Raw genomic sequence first — 14,487 nt, 5'->3', positions numbered from 1 at the left:
CTCCGTGTAACCACACATAATGTAAAAGAACAGATACCCCACTTTAGCTGAGGTTCCGGTTTATTATATTTAATCATAATATATACATCATCGTAATATGTACATAAGTAGAGCCAATGGCTCAGGTATAGTAAGGCCGAAGATGAGCTATGTTCCACGGCCTGTTGGTCTCCTCCTCTGATGTACGTGAGTCTTTATGCACTCGAATATCGATCAGATAGTATGACCCATTGTGTAGATTCTTGCTGACCACGAAAGGTCCCTCCCAAGGTGGGGATAGCTTATGCATATCAGTCTGATCTTGGATGAGCCGAAGCACCAAATCTCCTTCCTGAAAGGTTCTGGTTCTGACTCGGCGACTGTGATAACGACGAAGATCCTGTTGGTAAATCGCCGAGCGGGCGGCTGCTATGTCACGCTCTTCATCCAACAGGTCCAAAGCGTCTTGCCGTGCTGTCTCGTTGTCCGCTTCAACATAAGCCGCCACACGAGGTGAGTCATGACGGATATCACTTGGGAGAACCGCCTCCACTCCGTAGACCATGAAGAACGGCGTTTATCCTATTGATCTGTTGGGTGTAGTATTGATGCTCCATAACATAGATGGTAACTCTTCTACCCAACAACCCGGTGTTCTCTGCAAAGGAACCATAAGCCGGGGCTTGATGCCTCTCAAGATCTCTTGATTAGCCCTTTCTGCTTGACCATTGGACTGTGGGTGTGCCACTAATGAAATGTCAAGCCGGATGTGCTCCCATTCGCAGAACTCCTTCATGGCACCCTTGGACAAATTGGTACCATTATCTGTGATGATACTGTGTGGAAAGCCAAACCGGAAAATCACTTTTTTGATGAACTGAACCGCCATAGCCGCATCACACTTGCTAACAGGTTATGCCTCCACCCACTTTGTAAACTTGTCAACCGCCACCAGGAGGTGTGTCTTCTTATCTTTGGACCTTTTGAAAGGCCCAACCATATCCAGCCCCCAAGTCGCAAACGGCCAAGTAATTGGAATCATTCTAAATTCTTGAGCCGGCACATGAGCACTTCTTGAAAACTTTTGGCAACCGTCACATCTTCTGACCAGATCCTTCGCATCAGCATGAGCAGTTAACCAATAGAAGCCATGGCGGAACACTTTAGCCACCAAAGATTTTGAACCGGCATGATGACCACAATCTCCTTCGTGGATCTCACGCAAAATTTCACAGCCTTCTTCCAGAGACACACAACGTTGAAACGCTCCTGATACACTGCAATGATGCAACTCGCCATTGACAATAGTCATGGACTTGGACCGCCGGATTATCTGTCGGGCCAGAGTCTCATCCTCTGGTAACTCGCCCCGGTTCATGTACGCCAGGTAAGGAAGCGTCCAATCCGGAATGACATGAAGAGCTACCACCAATTGAGCCTCCGGATCAGGAATAGCCAAATCCGCTTCACCAGGGAACTTGACCGACGGGTTGTGCAATACATCCAGAAAAACATTGGGCGGGACCGATTTGCACTGAGAGCCCAGCCGGCTTAAAGCGTCCGCCGCTTCATTCTTCCGTCGGTCCACGTGATCCACCTGATAGCCTTTAAAGTGACCTGCAACAATATCCACCTCACGACGATATGCTGCCATGAGTGGGTCCTTGGAATCCCAAGTGCCAGATACTTGTTGAGCCATGAGGTCCGAGTCACCAAAGCACTTAACTCGACTTAGATTCATCTCCTTAGCCATCCGGAGACCATGGAGCAAGGCTTCATACTCAGTTGCATTGTTAGTACAAGGGAACATTAAGCGGAGAACGTAACAAAACTTATCACCTCGTGGGGAAGTTAATACGACTCCAGCCCCCGAGCCTTCCAATTGCCTGGATCCGTCAAAATGAATGGTCCAATATGTGTGATCCAGCTTTTCTTTAGGTGCTTGCAGTTCTGTCCAATCATTGATGAAATCAACAAGTGCTTGAGACTTAACCGCCGTCCGAGGCACATACTTCAATCCGTGCGGCCCAAGCTCTATAGCCCACTTGGCAATCCGGCCAGTCGGTTCCCGGTTCTGGATGAAATCCCCCAAGGGAGCAGAACTGACCACCGTAATGGGGTGCCCTTGGAAGTATTGCTTAAGCTTCCGGCTTGCCATAAAAACTCCATATACCAGCTTCTGCCAATGCGGATACCTTTGCTTGGACTCAATGAGTACCTCGCTGATATAATAGACCGGACGTTGAACCGGATGCTCCTTGCCTGCCTCTTTTCGCTCCACCACAATAGCCACACTGACCGCACGAGCATTAGCAGCAACATATAGCAGTAACAGCTCCTTGTCAATGGGAGCGGCGAGCACAGGCGGATTGGCCAATTGCCGCTTTAAGTCCTCAAATGCTTTATCAGCAGCAGAACTCCAGACGAATTGATCCGTCTTCTTCAACATCTGATATAAAGGGATTGCCTTCTCACCAAGGCGGCTGATAAACTGGCTTAACGTGGCAATCCGTCCTGCCAGGGGTTGAAAATCATTGATACACTTTGGTTTAGCCAGGGAGGTGATGGCTGTGATCTTCTCCGGATTAGCCTCTATTCCCCTGCTGGACACCAGAAAACCCAATAACTTGCCTGCCGGTACACCAAAGACACACTTGGCCGGATTAAGCATCATCTTGTACGTCCTGAGGTTATCAAAGGTTTCCTTCAAGTCGTCAACCAGAGTCTCCTTCTCTCTTGACTTAACCACGATATCATCCACGTAAGCATGTACATTACGGCCAATCTGCTTGTGAAGACAATTTTGTACACACCGTTGATAAGTTGCCTGGGCACTCTTGAGCCCAAAAGGCATAGACACATAGCAGAAGGCTCCAAAGGGAGTTATGAATGTCGTCTTCCCCTGGTCCTCAACTGCCATTTTGATCTGATGATAGCCAGAATATGCATCCAAAAACCTCAAACGCTCACAACCCGCCGTAGCATCAATAATTTGATCAATATGGGGGAGGGCAAAAGGATCTGCTGGACAAGCCTTATTAAGATCTGTGTAATCCACACACATGCGCCAGGTGCCGTTTTTCTTAAGGACCAGCACGGGATTGGCAAGCCACTCAGGGTGGAAAACTTCAATAATAAAGCCAGCTGCTAAGAGCCTGGCTACCTCTTCTCCAATCGCCTTGTGCCTTTCTTCGTTAAACCGGCAGAGGAACTGTTTCACCTGTTTGTATTTAGGATCCACATTAAGGGTGTGCTCAGCAAGTTGCCTCGGTACACCTGGCATGTCAGAGGGCTTCCATGCAAAAATGTCCCTATTCTCACGGATGAACTCGATGAGCACGCTTTCCTATTTCGGATCCAAGTTGGCACTGATACTGAACTGCTTGGACGAATCGCCAGGCACGAAGTCAACAAGCTTAGTTTTAGCTGCCGATTTGAACTTCAGGGCCGGATCATGCTCCGTAGTTGGCTTCTTTAATGGAGTCATGTCCGCCGGATCAACATTGTCCTTATAATACTCCAGCTCCTCGGTGGCACAAACCGACTCTGCGTAGGCCGCATCTCCTTCCTTGCACTCCAAAGCGATTTTACGGCTTCCGTGAACCGTTATTGTCCCCTTGTGACCCAGCATCTTGAGCTGCAAATACACATAACAGGGCCGTGCCATAAACTTGGCGTAGGCCGGTCGCCCAAACAAGGCATGATATGGACTTTGGATTTTTACCACTTCAAACGTCAATGTCTCCGACGTGGAATCATGATCATCTCTGAAAGCCACCTCCAGAGCTATCTTACCAACAGGATATGCTGAATTGCTAGGTACCACACCATGGAACACCGTATTGGACGGTTTAAGATTTTTATCTGTTAGTCCCATACGACGAAAGGTCTCATAGTACAAGATATTGATGCTGCTCCCTCCATCCATGAGCACCTTGGTGAACTTGTAACCTCCCACCTGAGGCGCCACCACCAGAGCCAACTGACCTGGATTATCAACTTGGGGAGGGTGATCCTCTCTGCTCCATATGATTGGCTGTTCAGACCAGCGTAGATAACGGGGCACGGCCGGTTCAACAGAGTTGACTGCCCGCCTCTGAACCTTCCGGTCTCGCTTGTCCAAGCTAGTGGTGAAGACATGGTACTGCCCACTATTCAACTTCTTTGGGTTGCTCTGGTAAACCGACTGTTGCTGCTGCTGGTTGTAACCTCCCTGGTTGTTCTGATTATTTTGATTGTTATGTCCGCCCGGATTAACATTAAATCCTGAACCGGAATTTCCTCCACTGTAACCCGGCCCGGATCCTGAGCCACTGCCAGAGCCGTGATCATACCAGAAAGCATTAGAATTCTTGAACTCCTGCATAATGAAGCAATCCTTACAAAGGTGGTTTGCTGGCGCCTCCTTCGTCCCATGCTTTGGACAGGGCTGGTTCAATAGATAATTTAAGCGGTCCGGGTTAGGGTTAGGCGCTCCACCGCGATTCGGCGGTTTACCCTTGCGTCGCTGACCCTTGTCCTGCGCGTTGGTATTAGCCACGAAGTCCATGTTGCCATCCGCTTTACGCTTGCCTCCGCTACCGTTACCTGCCGAGTGATGCTGCTGACCTTTGGAGTTGTTGTTCTTCTTTCCCTTCCCTGTCTTGTCATCATCAGACTCGGGGTCCTTGGTACTATCAGAATCAACATACTTTACCAAGGCAGCCATGAGGGTCCCCATGTCAGTGCAATGGCGCTTCATCCGTCCTAACTTCAGCTTTAGGGGCCCAAACCGGCAATTGCATTCTAGGGTTATAGCCGCGGTGTCGGCGTTGATGCGGTCTGATGAATGCAGAACCTGCGAGACCCGGCGCACCCAATGAGTCGTCGATTCTCCTTCCTCCTGGACACAGGCAGCTAAGTCCACTATCGACATAGGCTGCTTACATGTATCCTTGCAGTTACTGATGAACCGGGCTTGTAATTGGGCCCATGAACTGATAGAATTGGTCGGTAAGCTTTTTAACCAAGTGCGGGCCGTTCCTTCAAGAATCATGGTGAAGTACTTCGCACATGCCGCGTCATCCACATCAAGAATCTCCATGGCCATCTCATAGCTCTCCACCCACGTCTCTGGGGGTTGATCCGCCATGTAATTTGGTACCTTGCGCGGGTCCTTGAAATCCTTGGGCAGGCGCACATTGCGTAAAGCGGGGACAAGGCAAGGCACCCCCAAAGAACTAGAAGTAACACCGGGTTCGACCGAGATAGTTGGACGAACCAGCGTAAGCTGCCGAGCCTGATACTGTGCGCCTAACTCGGCCTCCCTGCGTGCTCAGGCCCGGTCCACCACTTCCTGAGCGTTATCAGCACCACCCGCCGGGTTGTTGCCGCGGGTTGCTCCACGTCGTTCATTACTTGACACTACCGATTCATCCATACGCCTGCTATAGCTCCGGCTTGGGCGAGGGGTCGAGGGTGGACCCGGTCGCGGCTGTACGAGTATGTTTCCTGTTGGTCCAAAGCTGTCCTAAGAAGCTCCTTGACCCGTCGCGTCTCTATCGCCTGCGGTGAGTCACCTTCAATTGGAATGGCCTCCAGCCGTGCAGCAGCGGCAATGAGATTGTCCATTGGGTTGGAGTAGTGACCCGGAGGTGTTGAAACAGCCTGAGGTATAACAGTGTTTTGACGAGGCAGATCCATCAGACGGGGCTGAACCGGCGCACCGGTCCCAGGAGCTTCCGCCCAGTTTCCCTCCAGCGGATTACTGGTTCCTGCTCCTGGGGTGTTGAAAAGGTCTCTGGCCTCAAAAACCAAAGGCAAACAGGATAGGATCTTCCTCTTCATGACTTCATGCGACGCGTTCTGGTCCAACATGAGCATGTAGGCTTGTGCGTCTAAAGCAGCCCGCTCTGTGGTCATCCTGGTATTCTCAGCTGCCAGGTCCGCCTTGGCCTGGGTGATCTGTTCCTTCACCTTTGCAATCTCCGCGTTGTGGACGTCCTGATCCGCCGGGTTAGCTTCTGCCATAAGCACAACCAATGCATCAAATAGATCTGACAGAACTTGAGCCGGTGGGCGTACAAAGCCTCCTGCCCCGGCAGCCGTCACTGCTACTGAATCGGAGTTTATTAGCGCAGCGGTCGAAGAATGAAGCGATGTTTGTTGCCGGCCATGAATATTCCGACTCGGTTGGGTAGATCAGAGGGGTCCGGAATACTGTCACCATCAGAACAGCCCCCAATTCGGCCATCTTGTAGCTGATATAGAGATTCGATTTCTCCGGTTGATGACTCGTCACCGGAATAAACGACGGTCTCGCCATGATATTCTGATCCATCCTCATAGCTTCCTCCATGGATGACTCCCACGAAGGCACGCTTCACGGCCGGTTTAACCCGGGCGGATCGCGCACGCTAAGCCGTTTCGATGAGGTCGGTGCAAATGTCCGGCTCAGGGCCCGGTTCACCGATCTTGCCGATGAAAACATGTATGCCACCAAAGGGGACCCGGTACCTGTACTCAACTGAGCCGCCCTCGGGGCCCCAGCCTGCATCATCGATGTAGAGCTTGCCGCGACGACTCTTAGTCATCCGGCCCACAGCGTAGCCCTTGAGTCCTTCAAAGCGGCCCTCCAAGAACTTAAAACCATCGTGCGATAGCCCCACGGTGGGCACCAACTGTCGTGGTTTTGTCAAGGCAGATGTCCTCGTGAAAGGACTTAGTCGTGGAGCCATCGCGACGGGTTAGCTTGAAGGGGTTAAAGCGGACACAGGGACGCAAGAGAGTTTATACTAGTTCGGCCCCTTCGATGAAGGTAAAAGCCTACGTCTAGTTGTGATGGAATTGATGGGGTTTCGATGACTAGGGAGCAAACAAGCTTCGCCTAAGTCTCGAGTTGTTGTTTGTTGTCCTTGAACCGCCGCCGGGTCGTCCCCTTATATACATGGGTGACGGCCGTCGGTTTACAGAGTCCCAATACCGGCTCATAGATGTGTCCGGTTTGGTCTCTACTTATTCCTAACTTACAATACAAGTTACATACTAACTCCGGTTTACGGCTATAGGCCTTGAACCGACTATGGGCCTTGAGCCCTCATCTGCCTTCTTGGGCTTTAACATAGTTAACTACTGACAAAGTTAACCCGGCCCAGATAGGCCGGTTTACGCCCAGTAGTGATATCCCCAACACACGGAGTGAAAAATCCTAATCTTGATCTATGCCAACTCAATAAACACCATTGGAGACACCTGTAGAGCATGTTTATAGTCACCCAGTTACGTTGTGACGTTTGATAGCACACAAAATGTTCCTCTGGTATTCGGGAGTTGCATAATCTCATAGTCAGAGGAACAAGTATAAGTCATGAAGAAAGCAATAGCAATAAAACTAAACGATCATTATGCTAAGCTAACGGATGGGTCTTATCCATCACATCATTCTTTAATGATGTGATCCCGTTCATCAAATGACAACACATGTCAAACTTAACCATATTTGATTAACGAGCTAGTCAAGTAAAGGCATACTAGGGACACTTTGTTTGTCTATGTTGTCGGCGTTCTGGGAACGGGGGTCCTCAGACTTGCCTGCCTGTGGCCCACGGCGTGGCTCTGCGAGCAGGCCCATACGGCCCATCTTCACCAGCAAGGACTCAAGACCCTCGCGAGGGGCAAGCTTCGCGAGGCGGGCGACACAAGACCTCCTCAGGAGCGACCTCACCAGGCTGGCTCGCGAGGGGTGGAGAGTTCAAGGCCAGGCGAACCTCGCGAGGTTCTAGTGACGTGAGCCATGACGACCAAGGCCAGGCAGGCGCCAGGCGGGCGCCAGTGCGCACAATGTCCTTGTTTCCCCTTTGGTGCCAAGGGAGCAAGCGCAGGCGCAGAGTACCGAGGCATCAAGTAAAGGTTTCCATATTGGTGCAACGAGACCAAGACCAGCAGGACGGCAGGACGTAGGTCACCGTGGAGCCCAAGACGGTGTCACCACCAGAGTCTTTGGCAGGCGAAGACTGCTTTTTTCAGGATAGCTTGTACTAGTTGTCCCCCTTCAAATTGGCCATTGTTGGCTCCCTTCCCGCTCAATATTTGGGAAGAGGACCAAGGCCACTATAAATAGAAATAGCCACCACCATAGCTAGGGGTGACCTCATCTGAGACTAGAACAAGTCCATCCCCACAAACACGTCCACCAAGCACAAGAACACCTCTCCTCAGGAGGCTGCTCTTCCCCTTGTACTGTTCATCCTCAGCCCAAGAGGCAATCCACCACACCACAATGGAGTAGGGTATTACACCACAATGGTGGCCCGAACCAGTATAAATCTTGTGTCCTTTGTGTTGCGAGTTCGTCGAGTTAGTTCGTAAGATCTTAGCTGAGTTAGGACGTGGATCGGTAGGGGAGAGATCTTCGTGCGCACCCTAGTGTTTGAACCTTGAGGGTTTTGCCGGAACCCGTGATCCGACATTAGGCGTTCCAGGTAGGGGTGTGCTGGAGTCTTTCTTCCGTCGACTCACGCTCCACCATCTCCACGCCCGCTCCCCATGGTGGGCGCCCCTCCAGCTGGATCTACCGGTACCCACGGCGGCGCTCGGGGGCTCCAAGCCCTTGCCCCCGCCTTGCGGCAGGTGCGGTGGCCACCCAAGTTCAAGCCAGAGATGTCGCCGCGCTACGACTGCGTGGCGGACCCGTCGGCTTTCCTGCTGGCGTACGAGGAGGCCGTTCTGGAAGCCGGGGGCGATGGCAAGATCATAGCCAACTGGTTCCCAATGGCCCTTGTAGGCGCGCCGCGCGCCTGGCTCCTCCATTTGTCAGAGTCTTCTGTCGCCACTTGGGAGGAGCTGCCCAACCTCTTCATCACTCGCTTCGGGGAACCGGCGGCCCCCATCGTCATAGCTCTTGTCGACAGTTTGCAAGCACCACCCTCGGATTGGCATGTCAAGCCGTACTTTTGCCAGATCGGCGCTGCTTCCAAGCGCCCGGGGGCTCCGCCGGGCTGGGCCGCGCCTGAGGCTGACCTCACCTTTGAATCAGAGGATCATCCTGCCTCCACCTCGGCTCGGGTGCGCTCCCGATGCTGTGCGCGCCCACCATCTGCCACATATTCATCACCAAGACGCTCGTCGACGACGGCGCCGGCCTCAATGTGCTCTCTGTCGAGGCCTTTAGCCTCCTTCACATACCGTTCGAGCGGCTCCGCCCCAGCAAGCCCTTCTCGGGGGTTGGCGGGGGCTCCGCCCGCTCCCTAGGGCAGATCCGCCTCCCTGTGAGCTTCGGCACGCGCGACAACTACCGCACCGAGCTCATCGACTTCGACATCGCCCGCATTGGCCTCCCGTATAACGCCATCCTCGAGTACCCAGCTCTGGCCCAGTTCATGACAGCAACCCATCCTTCTTACAACCTCATGAAGATGCCAGGGAGCGAAGGTGTCCTCACTATCAAGGGGGACGCCAAGGAGGCCCTGGCGGCGCTCAAGCTTGCCCTCAAGACCGCCGCGATAGCACGACCCGCCGACGCGGATACCTCCAAGGCCAAGGGATCCGCACCAACCCAGAAGAAGCAGTTCTTCACCCAGGAAAAGGCAGAAACCAAGCAAGTGTCAGCCGAGGAGGACGGGTCCTCAGGAGCAACCTTTACCATAGGTGCCAACCTTGAGCCTGGTCAGGAGGAGGCGCTAGTGAAGTTCTTGCGTGCAAACAAGGGAATGTTCGTCTGGGAGCCCGATCAGCTGGTAGGGGTCCCAAGAGAGGTAATAGAGCACCACCTGAAGGTGTGCCCCAACGTACGCCCCGTGAAGCAGAAGGCGAGGCGGCAGTCCACGGAGAAGCAAGCTTTCATCGTCCAAGAAACCCGCAAGTTGGAGGCTGTGGGTGTCATTCGCGAGGTTCGGTACCCCAAGTGGATGGCAAACCCGTCGTCGTCCCCAAGAAAGGCGGGCAGGAGCAGATGTGCGTCGACTTCACCAACCTCAACAAGGCCTGCCCCCAAGATCCGTTCCCGCTTCCACGCATCGACCAGATCGTCGACTCCACCGCCGAGTGCGGCTTGCTATGCTTCCTGGATGCGTTCTCAGGATATCACCAGATCAAGATGGCGGTAGAAGATGTGGAGAAGACGGCCTTCCTGACCCCGTGTGGGGTGTACTGCTACACTTGCATGTCGTTCGGGCTGTACAACGTGGGCGCAACTTTCCAGTGGCTCATGCACATCGCCTTAGGGCGGCAACTCGGGAGAAACGCTGAAGCCTACGTCGACGACATCATGGTGAAGTCTCGGGAGGCGGGGACCTTGATCCAAGACCTGGAGGAGACCTTTGAAAGCCTCCGCCAGGTGGACTTGCGGCTCAACCCGGAGAAATGCATGTTTGGCGTCCCTTCCGGCAAGCTTCTGGGTTTCCTGGTGTCCCACAGGGGGATCGAGGCCAACCCAGAGAAGGTCAAGGCCAACCCAGAGAAGGTCAAGGCCATTGAAGACATGAGTCTACCGCAGACCCTCAAGGAAATGCGGAAGTTGGCTAGTCGGGTGACTGCGTTGGGGCGCTTCATCTCCAAGCTGGGAGAGCACGCCCTACCCTTCTTCAAGCTGATGAAAAATAAAGGCCCATTCGAGTAGACCCCAGAGGCCGACCAAGCTTTTCAAGACCTCAAGAGATACCTGACCAGCCCTCCAGTGATGGTAGTGCCGCAACCTTGTGAGCCCCTAGTGCTCTATCTTGCCGCCACCCCGTACTCAGCCAGCGCGGCACTGGTGGCGGTTCAGGAAGAACACCAAGACAAGGGCGCATCGCACCGTGCCACGCCTCCAGCAAAGACGATGCAAGACTAGAAGGGCGCCACAAGGGCCGCCGCAGTAGCAGCAGAAGAGCAAGCTCAGCAGGACGACGCTCTCGAACCCCCAAAGGCCTCGGCAAGCGATCAAGCGTCGGGGGCTCCACCACCTCAGGAGGCACCCCTGCTTCCGGAAGACGCAAGCCTCATTAGCACGCCTACCCTCGTCGAGCACCCGGTATACTTCTTCAGCATGGTGTTACGGGACGCAAGAGCACGGTACCCCATGCCTCAGAAGCTCCTGCTCACACTCCTGCTGGTCTCACGAAAGCCGCGGCACTACTTTCAAGGCCACCCCATCAAGGTCGTCTCAGCCTATGCATTGGAAAGAGTGCTTAGAAGCCCCAACTCTGCTGGAAGGGTCGCTGAGTGGAACATCAAGTTGCAAGCATTCCAGTTGGAGTTCAGTACTACCAGGGTTATCAAGGGAGCTGTGCTCGCTGATTTTGTGGCAGAATGGACAGATGCCCCAGCGCTTGAAGTAGGCGAAGACCGGTCCCACTCGCCGGGAAGCGAGGCGCCCAACGGCTGGGTCATGTATTTTGATGGTGCCTTCGCGCGCCAGGGCGCGGGGGCTGGAGCAGTGCTCATCTCGCCCACTCAGGACAAGCTCTACTACGCCGTGTAGCTTTGCTTCCAGCAGGGCAAGAAGGTCTCTAGCAACATTGCAGAATACGAAGGCCTCATAGCTGGCCTGAAGGCTGCGGCGACGCTGGGGGTGAAGTGTCTCACTATCAGGGGCGAGTCACAGCTCCTCGTCAACTTCTCCAACAAGTTATACGAGCCGAAGGATGAGCACAAGGAAGCATACCTCGCGGAGGTGCGCAAGATGGAGAAGCAATTTCTGGGCTTGGAGTTGCAGCACGTGCCCCGTGGAACCAACAAGGAAGCTGACGACATCACCAGAAGAGCATCCAAGCGACAGCCCCAGGAGCCTGGCGTCTTCAAGGAGCGGCTCTTCAAGCCATCAGCAACGCCACCGCTTTCAGGAACAGCTCAGCCTCGGGAGGAACTCCCGCAGCCGCCTGCCACAGGAGCCCCGGCCTATGGCCCGACCTCGGGAGCGCGCCTACTCCTGGTGCTCGAGCCTCAGGAGGGATGCTGGACCAAGGAATTCAAGGGATACCTGATGCAAGGGACATTGCCGGAGAAGGAGGAGGAGGCGGAGCGCGTGGCCCGTCAGGCCACAGCATACTGCATCTGGGACGGTGATTTATACAGGAAGAGACCAAATGACGTTTCATTGTGTTGTATCGCCAGGGAACAGGGGAAAGAGCTGATAGCCAACATGCACGGCGAGGACTGCGGGCACCACTCGTCATCGCGAACCCTCGCCGGCAAGGCATTCCGAAGTGGATTCTACTGGCCTACGGTGCTCAACGACGCAGCTGAGCTGGTGAAGTCCTGCGAGGCCTGCCAATTCCACGCCAAGCAGATCCATCAGCCAGCTCAGGGCCTCCAGTCCATTCCACTCTCGTGGCCGTTCACAGTCTGGGGGCTGGATATTCTGGGCATGTTTCCTCGGGCGCCTGGGGGCTATCGATACCTCTACGTCGCCATCGACAAGTTCACTAAGTGGCCGGAGGTTGAAGCCGTCCGTGCCATCCCAGTTGGCTCTGCAGTCAAGTTCTTCAAGGGCCTCGTGAGCCGTTTTGGGGTCCCCAACCGCATCATCACCGATAATGGCTCGCAGTTCACAAGTAATCTCTTCAAGTCATATCGTGCTAACCTTGGAACGTAGACCTGCTACGCCTCGGTAGCACACCCCAGGAGCAATGGCCAGGCCGAATGTGCCAACGCGGAGTTCCTGAGGGGCCTCAAGACTAGGACCTTCAAGAAGAAGCTCGAAGCCTGTGGCAGGGGCTGGCACGACGAGCTCCAGTCCATGCTGTGGTCGATCCGCACCACCGCCACAAAGCCAACGGGCGAAACCCCGTACTTCCTCGTCTACGGAGCAGAAGCAGTCCTCCCTCATGAGGTCAAGCATCACTCTGCACTGGTCCTGGCGTTTGATCAGACACAGCAAGACGCCACGCGGGGGATGGACCTCGTGCTAGGGGAGGAACATCACCGCGAAGCCGCACTACGGGCGGCAAGATACCAGCAGGCACTGCGGCGGTACCACTGTCGCAGCGTCCGCTCCAGGACTCTTGAGGTGGGTGACCTCGTCCTGAGGCGAGTGCTCTCCAGGGAGGGGCTGCATAAGCTCTCGCCCATGTGGGAGGGCCCGTTCAAGGTCGTCCACGTCTCCAGGCCTGGCGCCGCATGCCTGGAGACGCAGGACGGGGTACCCGTCCAGAACACCTGGAACATCCAACACCTTTGAAAGTTCTACCCATGAAGAAACGCCCAGTGCGTGTGAAGAAGGCCCGGTGCCTGTGAAGAAAGGCCCAGTGCCTGTGAAGCAAGGCCCCGTGCCTGTGAAGAATAGCCGCCCGTGACACTCTCACGTAATAACGAGTGGGGATGTACACGCCCCGGAGCCTCACGAGTGCCGCCCTTGGGCCTCGGGGGCTCCCTCCCACGCCGAGTGGCAGCACTTAGCTCCGCGCTGGTGAGAAGACGTCGAAGACTAGACTAGGTGCCAGACACAGCTTTTCATTTGCTTTCCGAAGTTGGCTCACCCCTCTTTTAATTGAAATTTTGTTTCTGGTGTCTCTTGCTGGTCCTGTCATATCGCTTTCTGCCTCTATTTCTGCCTTCATCTCTTTGGTCGACCTGTACTCTACCTCACGTCCCTCGCGAGGGGGCTGAACACGTACCTTCGTGAGCTTCCTCCTTCTGTATTTTCACGAGGCACCCTCGTTCGAGCCCACAAGTTGGCACACCTCTTCTAATCCGTGCCCCACGGGTATCGCGACGCGAAGCGCCGGGTCAAGGCCAGTGGCGCGTATGACCAAACCCCGGGTGAACGATAAACCTCTTGACGAATTTTTTGCAGTTCCTAAGCGCATATCAGGTCAAGTAGGCCTCGACACGTACCAGGAAGCAAGCGCCTCGTGAGGAGGAGGCCACTCAAAACAAGTAGAGCTAAGTTATCCCTACATAAAACGACGATGTTGCGACACAGCATAGGAATGGCAAACACAACATAACAATTGAGATCACAGTTCGATACACGCCCCTCCGGGGCCCATTCTGGTTTCTTTCTGATGCAGGAAGGAAAAGAAGTACAAAATAAAAACGGCGCCTACAGCAGTCCATGGGGACAGGCCCCAGCGCCTTCCTGAGCTCAGCTGGACCCCCCCCTCATGCTTCACGGAGGCGCGGTGACGAGACGACCTGCCACCGTCTTCGAAGCGGGCATGGCGGCATGGCGACTGGTCGTAGCCACCACTGCTGGAGCTATCACTGGGGGAAGAGCTGCCATAGCTGGACGAGACGCGGTCGGCACCGAGGGCGGGTTCGCCCTCATCCTCGTCGCGGTCGTCGCCAAGGCCGAGCACCTCCTTGTCGTTGTTCACCTCGGGGCAGCACCCGGTGCGGCGACCATCTTCCCCAAACACCCTCACATAGAGGGTCGCGTCGTCATCGTACTTGAAGTGGAGGGTGCATTGCCAGCCCAGGCCACGCGCGCGGGCGAACATCTGCCAACCACAGGCCAGAGCTATATTGCCCGCGGCAGAGACCTTGACCGCGACCCAGGAAGCCCTACTTCGGCAGCCGTCTGCCTGTAGCCAAAGCCCACCTGGACCTCAG

Source organism: Triticum urartu, chromosome 6A (assembly GCF_056163025.1).
Source record: "Triticum urartu cultivar PI428250 chromosome 6A, HENAU_Tu73, whole genome shotgun sequence".
In the NCBI taxonomy this organism is placed as follows: domain Eukaryota; kingdom Viridiplantae; phylum Streptophyta; class Magnoliopsida; order Poales; family Poaceae; genus Triticum; species Triticum urartu.
This window is presented reverse-complemented; position numbering follows the sequence as displayed.